Source organism: Oncorhynchus nerka, unplaced genomic scaffold (genome assembly GCF_034236695.1).
Source record: "Oncorhynchus nerka isolate Pitt River unplaced genomic scaffold, Oner_Uvic_2.0 unplaced_scaffold_1181, whole genome shotgun sequence".
Lineage (NCBI taxonomy): Eukaryota > Metazoa > Chordata > Actinopteri > Salmoniformes > Salmonidae > Oncorhynchus > Oncorhynchus nerka.
The window spans coordinates 29,337-39,432 of NW_027040154.1; the positions used below are offsets into that span (position 1 = coordinate 29,337).

The 10,096-nt window shown below is 51.7% G+C and overlaps 2 long non-coding RNA genes across 2 annotated transcripts; one reads left to right on the forward strand and one right to left on the reverse strand.

The window, feature by feature from the left end:
* Positions 1–6,757: 6,757 nt before the first annotated feature.
* On the forward strand, positions 6,758–7,678 carry LOC135569236 (uncharacterized). Its single transcript, XR_010462838.1, has 2 exons — positions 6,758–7,530; positions 7,579–7,678. It is a non-coding gene; the product is annotated as an uncharacterized LOC135569236 (long non-coding RNA).
* Positions 7,679–9,124: 1,446 nt separating this feature from the next.
* Positions 9,125–10,087, reverse strand: LOC135569237 (uncharacterized). The gene is made up of 3 exons (XR_010462839.1): positions 9,943–10,087; positions 9,439–9,887; positions 9,125–9,203 (listed from the first exon to the last, which is right to left on the reverse strand). It is a non-coding gene; the product is annotated as an uncharacterized LOC135569237 (long non-coding RNA).
* Between the last annotated feature and the right edge of the window lie 9 nt (positions 10,088–10,096).

Consider the following 10,096-nt stretch of genomic DNA (forward strand, 5'->3'; position numbering starts at 1 on the left):
GTCTAGAGTAGTCTACTGATAAATCACAGCTGGTCTAGAGTAGTCTACTGATAAACCACAGCTGGTCTAGAGTAGTCTACTGATAAACCACAGCTGGTCTAGAGTAGTCTACTGATAAACCACAGCTGGTCTACTGATAAACCACAGCTGGTCTAGAGTAGTCTACTGATAAATCACAGCTGGTCTAGAGTAGTCTACTGATAAACCACAGCTGGTCTAGAGTAGTCTACTGACAAACCACAGCTGGTCTAGAGTAGTCTACTGATAAACCACAGCTGGTCTAGAGTAGTCTACTGATAAACCACAGCTGGTCTACTGATAAACCACAGCTGGTCTAGAGTAGCCTACTGATAAACCACAGCTGGTCTAGAGTAGCCTACTAATAAACCACAGCTGGTCTAGAGTAGCCTACTGATAAACCACAGCTGGTCTAGAGTAGTCTACTGGTAAACCACAGCTGGTCTAGAGTAGTCTACTGATAAACCACAGCTGGTCTAGAGTAGTCTACTGATAAACCACAGCTGGTCTAGAGTATCCTACTGATAAACCACAGCTGGTCTACTGATAAACCACAGCTGGTCTAGAGTAGCCTACTGATAAACCACAGCTGGTCTAGAGTAGTCTACTGATAAACCACAGCTGGTCTACTGATAAACCACAGCTGGTCTAGAGTAGTCTACTGATAAACCACAGCTGGTCTAGAGTATCCTACTGATAAACCACAGCTGGTCTACTGATAAACCACAGCTGGTCTAGAGTAGCCTACTGATAAACCACAGCTGGTCTAGAGTAGTCTACTGATAAACCACAGCTGGTCTACTGATAAACCACAGCTGGTCTAGAGTAGTCTACTGATAAACCACAGCTGGTCTAGAGTAGTCTACTGATAAACCACAGCTGGTCTAGAGTAGTCTACTGATAAACCACAGCTGGCCTAGAGTAGCCTACTGATAAACCACAGCTGGTCTAGAGTAGTCTACTGATAAACCACAGCTGGTCTACTGATAAACCACAGCTGGTCTAGAGTAGTCTACTGATAAACCACAGCTGGTCTAGAGTAGTCTACTGATAAACCACAGCTGGTCTAGAGTAGTCTACTGGTAAACCACAGCTGGTCTACTGATAAACCACAGCTGGTCTAGAGTAGTCTACTGATAAACCACAGCTGGTCTAGAGTAGTCTACTGATAAACCACAGCTGGTCTAGAGTAGTCTACTGATAAACCACAGCTGGTCTAGAGTAGTCTACTGATAAACCACAGCTGGTCTAGAGTAGTCTACTGGTAAACCACAGCTGGTCTAGAGTAGTCTACTGGTAAACCACAGCTGGTCTAGAGTAGTCTACTGGTAAACCACAGCTGGTCTAGAGTAGTCTACTGGTAAACCACAGCTGGTCTAGAGTAGTCTACTGATAAACCACAGCTGGTCTAGAGTAGTCTACTGATAAACCACAGCTGCAGGTAGCCTAGACAAGCCTTTGCACCCAGATCCCCTCTGGTCATGTATTACAGTCTAAAATAGGACTATTTACTGTATGTGTTAATAAGAGAGAATGTGATCAAATTGGTTTCCTATTCAAACTGTGGGTGGCTGAGCTACCTAGGCCGTATCAACACAATAGTGTTGACATTGTGACTTTTAATTCCAGATGACACAACCCTGCATACAGTCAGCTCAGTCCTGGTCACAGTCCTGGTCACAGTCCTGGTCATTCTACTGTCACAGTCCTGGTCATTCTACTGTCACAGTCCTGGTCATTCTACTGTCACAGTCCTGGTCATTCTACTGTCTCAGTCCTGGTCATTCTACTGTCACAGTCCTGGTCATTCTACTGTCTCAGTCCTGGTCATTCTACTGTCACAGTCCTGGTCATTCTACTGTCACAGTCCTGGTCATTCTACTGTCTCAGTCCTGGTCATTCTACTGTCACAGTCCTGGTCATTCTACTGTCACAGTCCTGGTCATTCTACTGTCACAGTCCTGGTCATTCTACTGTCACAGTCCTGGTCATTCTAACCCTGTGACCTGACTAGAAAATATCTGGCCCCATCATAGTCCACATAAAGTCATTTTTTATTACTGTCATATCATACTACTAGGGCCTGGAGTTTTACCTGGTTTATTACTATGTCATATCATACTACTAGGGCCTGGAGTGTTACCTGGTTTATTACTATGTCATATCATACTACTAGGGTCTGGAGTTTTACCTGGTTTATTACTATGTCATATCATACTACTAGGGTCTGGAGTTTTACCTGGTTTATTACTATGTCATATCATACTACTAGGGCCTGGAGTTTTACCTGGTTTATTACTGTCATATCACACTACTAGGGCCTGGAGTTTTACCTGGTTTATTACTATGTCATATCATACTACTAGGGCCTGGAGTTTTACCTGGTTTATTACTGTCATATCACACTACTAGGGCCTGGAGTTTTACCTGGTTTATTACTATGTCATATCATACTACTAGGGCCTGGAGTTTTACCTGGTTTATTACTGTCATATCACACTACTAGGGCCTGGAGTTTTACCTGGTTTATTACTATGTCATATCACACTACTAGGGTCTGGAGTTTTACCTGGTTTATTACTATGTCATATCATACTACTAGGGTCTGGAGTTTTACCTGGTTTATTACTATGCCATATCATACTACTAGGGCCTGGAGTTTTACCTGGTTTATTACTATGTCATATCATACTACTAGGGCCTGGAGTTTTACCTGGTTTATTACTGTCATATCACACTACTAGGGCCTGGAGTTTTACCTGGTTTATTACTATGTCATATACTACTAGGGCCTGGAGTTTTACCTGGTTTATTACTGTCATATCACACTACTAGGGCCTGGAGTTTTACCTGGTTTATTACTATGTCATATCATACTACTAGGGCCTGGAGTTTTACTATGTCATATCATACTACTAGGGCCTGGAGTTTTACCTGGTTTATTACTATGTCATATCATACTACTAGGGCCTGGAGTTTTACCTGGTTTATTACTATGTCATATACTACTAGGGCCTGGAGTTTTACCTGGTTTATTACTGTCATATCACACTACTAGGGCCTGGAGTTTTACCTGGTTTATTACTGTCAGATCACACTACTAGGGCCTGGAGTTTTACCTGGTTTATTACTATGTCATATCACACTACTAGGGTCTGGAGTTTTACCTGGTTTATTACTATGTCATATCATACTAGGGTCTGGAGTTTTACCTGGTTTATTACTATGTCATATCACACTACTAGGGTCTGGAGTTTTACCTGGTTTATTACTATGTCATACTACTAGGGCCTGGAGTTTTACCTGGTTTATTACTATGTCATATCATACTAGGGTCTGGAGTTTTACCTGGTTTATTACTATGTCATATCATACTACTAGGGCCTGGAGTTTTACCTGGTTTATTACTGTCATATCACACTACTAGGGCCTGGAGTTTTACCTGGTTTATTACTATGTCATATCACACTACTAGGGTCTGGAGTTTTACCTGTTTTTTTACTATGTCATATCATACTAGGGTCTGGAGTTTCACCTGGTTTATTACTATGTCATATCATACTACTAGGGTCTGGAGTTTTACCTGGTTTATTACTGTCATATCATACTAGGGTCTGGAGTTTTACCTGGTCTATTACTATGTCATATCATCCTACTAGGGTCTGGAGTTTTACCTGGTTTATTACTGTCATATCATACTACTAGGGCCTGGAGTTTTACCTGTTTCTGTATCAGAACAGACAGTAAATGTGCATGTTAGGACCTAGTCCAACGCTCTAACCACTAGGCTACCCTGCCCTGTGAGGACTTCTGTCTCACTTCTCTTCTGGTTGGACATGTTCCTGTACTGATGAATGCAGAGAATACCAGGGGAGTCTTTTCTTCACCTCGGGCCCATTTATAGTCATCAATCACCACAGGCACACCGTGTTCTTATTCCGGACAAATGGCACCCTATTCCCTTCCTAGTGCACTACTTCAGACCAGGTCAGACCCTTCTTCTAAGTATGACGTGTTTAAAGCAGGTCTGGTACATTTTTCAGTGTTCGACCGTCCACCAGGCGGTACCGGCCGTCCACCAGGCGGGACCGGCCGTCCACCAGGCGTTACCGGCCGTCCACCAGGCGTTACCGGCCGACCACCAGGCGTTACCGGCCGACCACCAGGCGTTACCGGCCGTCCACCAGGCGGTACCGGCCGACCACCAGGCGGTACCGACCACCAGGCGTTACCGGCCACCAGACGGTACCGACCGGCCACCAGACGGTACCGACCACCAGACGGTACCGGCCGACCACCAGTGACAAGAAAAACAAGTGCTACCCGTTGAATTGTTGATGAATTTATTCCCCATTTTAAATCAATGACTACAAAATGTTTCAGACAGGAGACGGCTGCATTGCCTCACCTCAGCGACAGACAAAAAGGACACTTGGAAACAACCAAACCTAGAGATGAAGGAAAGAGCATCCTTTCACACCAACTGATGATGCCTTGTGGAAAACAGGCCCTCTCCCTGCATCCAAAATGGTGCGCTTCTTTTGAGCAGCTCTAGAAATATATATCTATAATGCCTCAGAGGCTGTGAAGGGAGACATATTCTCAAAGACAATTACTGAAGCAGACATTCCCTTTCGACACAGTTATGGGTGAACCGGCGGCCATTTTGAGTGAGTGTAATTCCACGAGGGAGAGAAGGGAGTTGGAGTCCATTTACTCAGACAGGTACAGTTATGGGTGAACCCGGCAGCCATTTTGAGTGAGTGTAATTCCACGAGGGAGAGAAGGGAGTTGGAGTCCATGTACTCAGACAGGTATACAGTTATGGGTAAACCCGGCAGCCATTTTGAGTGAGTGTAATTCCACGAGGGAGAGAAGGGAGATGGAGTCCATTTCCTCAGACAGGTACACAGTTGTGGGTGAACCGGCGGCCATTTTGAGTGAGTGTAATTCCACGAGGGAGAGAAGGGAGATGGAGTCCATTTACTCAGACAGGTACACAGTTGTGGGTGAACCGGCGGCCATTTTGAGTGAGTGTAATTCCACGAGGGAGAGAAGGGAGTTGGAGTCCATGTACTCAGACAGGTATACAGTTATGGGTAAACCCGGCAGCCATTTTGAGTGAGTGTAATTCCACGAGGGAGAGAAGGGAGATGGAGTCCATTTCCTCAGACAGGTACACAGTTGTGGGTGAACCGGCGGCCATTTTGAGTGAGTGTAATTCCACGAGGGAGAGAAGGGAGTTGGAGTCCATTTACTCAGACAGGTACACAGTTATGGGTGAACCCGGCAGCCATTTTGAGTGAGTGTAATTCCACGAGGGAGAGAAGGGAGATGGAGTCCATTTCCTCAGACAGGTATACAGTTATGGGTGAACCCGGCAGCCATTTTGAGTGAGTGTAATTCCACGAGGGAGATGGAGTCCTTTTACTCAGACAGGTAAAATAATCAATCTCACTCCAGCACAACATATTTCCATTTATCTTTTACAATACATACAGTCTTACAAAGAAAGAAAAAAAAGATGTGAACAAACATTCAGTAGAAACACACAGACAGACAACACTAGGTTTAGGCAGTGAAAGATGTGAACAAACATTCAGTAGAAACACACAGACAGACAACACTAGGTTTAGGCAGTGAAAGGTGAGAACTAACTAGATGCTGTTGGGGGGAGGGTTTATCTAGTTCTCAGATTATCTGCTAAAACTGACCCAGTCTTGCATTAACATAAAGGGCCTGCGGCTAAAATAGCTCCCTATTCCCTACATAGTGCACTACTTTTGACCAGGGCCCTATCAGGGGGAACCCTATTCCCTCATAGTGCACTACTTTTGACCAGGGCCCTATGGGGGGGGGAACCCTATTCCCTACATAGTGCACTACTTTTGACCAGGGCCCTATGGGGGGGGACCCTATTCCCTACATAGTGCACTAGATAGGGAATAGTGAGCCATTTGAAATTAACCCTCATCAACACCCCCCTTTCAAAACACGGTTTAACTCCTCAAGTTATCCTCGAGGGAGCTGGACAGAGAGCAGGTAGGAATAAAACAGTCCCTCGTCATACTAGTCTCCCACACTTTAATTAAAGGTCTCCTCTTGTCCACAACCAGAAGAACCACAGTATCGCCAACCGTTTAAAACTTCAGCCTGCTTCCCTCTCCTCTCCCCCCTCCCCTCCCCTCCTCTTCCCCTCTTCCCTCTCCCTCTCCTCTCCCCCTCTCCTCCCCCCTCTCCTCTCCCCCCCCCTCCCCTCCCCCCTCTTCCCCTCTCCTCCTCCCTCTTCCCCTCCCCCTCTCCTCTCTCCCCCTCCCCTCCCCTCTTCCCCTCCCCCTTCCCCTCCCCTCCCCCTCCCCTCCCCTCCCTTCCCCTCCTCTTCCCCTCCCCTCCCCTCTCCCCTCCCCTCTTCCCCTCCCCTCTTCCCTCCCCTCTCCTCTCCCCTCTTCCTCTCCCTCCCCTCTCCCCTCCCCTCTCCCCTCTCCCCCTCCTCTCCTCTTCCCCTCTCCTCCTCTCCTCTTCCCCCTCTCCCTCTCCCTCTTCCCCTCCCCCTCTTCCCCTCCCCTCTTCCCCTCCCCCTCCCCTTCCCTCCCCTCTTCCCCTCCCCTCTTCCCCTCCCCCTCCCCTCTTCCCCTCCCCTCTTCCCCTCCCCCTCTCCCCTCCCCTCTCCCTCCCCTTCCAACTCAAACTATAGCAGCAGTATTCAATCTAGACGGAATGTTACTGAACCCCCCCCCACATTAAAATGAGTGCATACGGGTCATTCAACAAGTCTCATGTCTGCTAGGAGCAAGACAGTGGAGCCCATTGGACGTTCACAGTAATAATCACAACCATATTTTACAACTGAAAATGTGTGTTGCTATAACAACGCATGCAAATAAAACATTTCAACGGTCACATGTCTCTGTGTTACAGTGTGTCTAGTCCAGGTGTGTCTAGTCCAGGTGTGTCTAGTCCAGGTGTGTCTCTGTGTTACAGTGTGTCTAGTCCAGGTGTGTCTAGTCCAGGTGTGTCTAGTCCAGGTGTGTCCAGTCCAGGTGTGTCTCTGTGTTACAGTGTGTCTAGTCCAGGTGTGTCTCTGTGTTACAGTGTGTCTAGTCCAGGTGTGTCTAGTCCAGGTGTGTCTCTGTGTTACAGTGTCTAGTCCAGGTGTGTCTCTGTGTTACAGTGTGTCTAGTCCAGGTGTGTCTAGTCCAGGTGTGTCCAGTCCAGGTGTGTCTCTGTGTTACAGGTGTGTCTAGTCCAGGTGTGTCTAGTCCAGGTGTGTCTCTGTGTTACAGTGTGTCTAGTCCAGGTGTGTCTAGTCCAGGTGTGTCTCTGTGTTACAGTGTGTCTACTCCAGGTATGTCTAGTCCAGGTGTGTCTAGTCCAGGTATGTCTAGTCCAGGTGTGTCTAGTCCAGGTATGTCTAGTCAAGGTGTGTCTAGTCAAGGTGTGTCTAGTCAAGGTGTGTCTAGTCAAGGTGTGTCTAGTCAAGGTGTGTCTAGTCCAGGTGTGTGTCTAGTCCAGGTGTGTTTCTGTGTGACAGTGTGTCTAGTACAGGTGAGTTTAGTCCAGGTGTGTTTCTGTGTGACAGTGTGTCTAGTACAGGTGAGTTTAGTCCAGGTGTGTCCAGTCCAGGTGTGTGAAGATAAAACTTGTTGTAGACGACCCCTCTGGCATCACATGACAAAATGGCTATCCTATCCCCTTTCTAGTTCACTAGTTCCAGATGACATAGTTGGTCTAGTAGTGCACTAGATAGGGAATAGGGGCCATTCGAGATTGGAGAGTTGTCAGTGAGACAGGCAAGGATAAAGAGGGTTAAAATAAACATGACCTGGGGTGGAGGGGTACAGGACTGGCCCTGGGGTGGAGGGGCTAGGGGTACAGGACTGGCCCTGGGGCTAGGGGTACAGGACTGGCCCTGGGGCTAGGGGTACAGGACTGGCCCTGGGGCTAGGGGTACAGGACTGGCCCTGGGGTGGAGGGGCTAGGGGTACAGGACTGGCCCTGGGGTGGAGGGGTACAGGACTGGCCCTGGGATGGAGGGGTACAGGACTGGCCCTGGGGTGGAGGGGTACAGGACTGGCCCTGGGGTGGAGGAGCTAGGGGTACAGGACTGGCCCTGGGGTGGAGGGGCTAGGGGTACAGGACTGGCCCTGGGGTGGAGGGGTACAGGACTGGCCCTGGGGTGGAGGGGTACAGGACTGGCCCTGGGGTGGAGGGGTACAGGACTGGCCCTGGGATGGAGGGGTACAGGACTGGCCCTGGGGTGGAGGGGTACAGGACTGGCCCTGGGGTGGAGGGGTACAGGACTGGCCCTGGGGTGGAGGGGTACAGGACTGGCCCTGGGGTGGAGGGGTACAGGACTGGCCCTGGGGTGGAGGGGTACAGGACTGGCCCTGGGGTGGAGGGGTACAGGACTGGCCCTGGGGTGGAGGAGCTAGGGGTACAGGACTGGGTACAGGACTGGCCCTGGGGTGGAGGGGCTAGGGGTACAGGACTGGCCCTGGGGTGGAGGGGCTAGGGGTACAGGACTGGGTACAGGACTGGCCCTGGGGTGGAGGGGCTAGGGGTACAGGACTGGCCCTGGGGTGGAGGGGTACATGACTGGCCCTGGGGTGGAGGGGTACAGGACTGGCCCTGGGGTGGAGGGGGTACAGGACTGGCCCTGGGGTGGAGGGGTACAGGACTGGCCCTGGGGTGGAGGGGTACAGGACTGGCCCTGGGGTGGAGGAGCTAGGGGGTACAGGACTGGGTACAGGACTGGCCCTGGGGTGGAGGGGCTAGGGGTACAGGACTGGCCCTGGGGTGGAGGGGCTAGGGGTACAGGACTGGGTACAGGACTGGCCCTGGGGTGGAGGGGCTAGGGGTACAGGACTGGACCTGGGGTGGAGGGGTACAGGACTGGCCCTGGGGTGGAGGGGTACAGGACTGGCCCTGGGGTGGAGGGGCTAGGGGTACAGGACTGGGTACAGGACTGGCCCTGGGGTGGAGGGGCTAGGGGTACAGGACTGGACCTGGGGTGGAGGGGTACAGGACTGGACCTGGGGTGGAGGGGTACAGGACTGGCCCTGGGGTGGAGGGGTACAGGACTGGTGGAGGGGAGGGCTGGACAGGACTGGCCCTGGGGTGGAGGGGTACAGGACTGGCCCTGGGGTGGAGGAGCTAGGGGTACAGGACTGGGTACAGGACTGGCCCTGGGGTGGAGGGGCTAGGGGTACAGGACTGGCCCTGGGGTGGAGGGGCTAGGGGTACAGGACTGGCCCTGGGGTGGAGGGGCTAGGGGTACAGGACTGGACCTGGGGTGGAGGGGTACAGGACTGGCCCTGGGGTGGAGGGGTACAGGACTGGCCCTGGGGTGGAGGGGCTAGGGGTACAGGACTGGGTACAGGACTGGCCCTGGGGTGGAGGGGGGGGGGTACAGGACTGGACCTGGGGTGGAGGGGTACAGGACTGGACCTGGGGTGGAGGGTACAGGACTGGCCCTGGGGTGGAGGGGTACAGGACTGGCCCTGGGGTGGAGGGGTACAGGACTGGCCCTGGGGTGGAGGGGCTAGGGGTACAGGACTGGCCCTGGGGTGGAGGGGCTAGGGGTACAGGGACTGGACCTGGGGCTAGGGGTACAGGACTGGACCTGGGGCTAGGGGTACAGGACTGGACCTGGGGTGGAGGGGTACAGGACTGGCCCTGGGGTGGAGGGGCTAGGGGTACAGGACTGGACCTGGGGTGGAGGGGTACAGGACTGGCCCTGGGGTGGAGGGGTACAGGACTGGCCCTGGGGTGGAGGGGTACAGGACTGGCCCTGGGGCTGGGGTACAGGACTGGACCTGGGGCTAGGGGGTTACAGGACTGGACCTGGGGCTAGGGGTACAGGACTGGACCTGGGGTGGAGGGGCTACAGGACTGGACCTGGGGTGGAGGGGTACAGGACTGGACCTGGGGCTAGGGGTACAGGACTGGACCTGGGGTGGAGGGGTACAGGACTGGACCTGGGGCTAGGGGTACAGGACTGGCCCTGGGGTGGAGGGGTACAGGACTGGCCCTGGGGTTAGTTGATAGGCAGAAGGGTGGAGTGGGGGCAGCCTGTGTT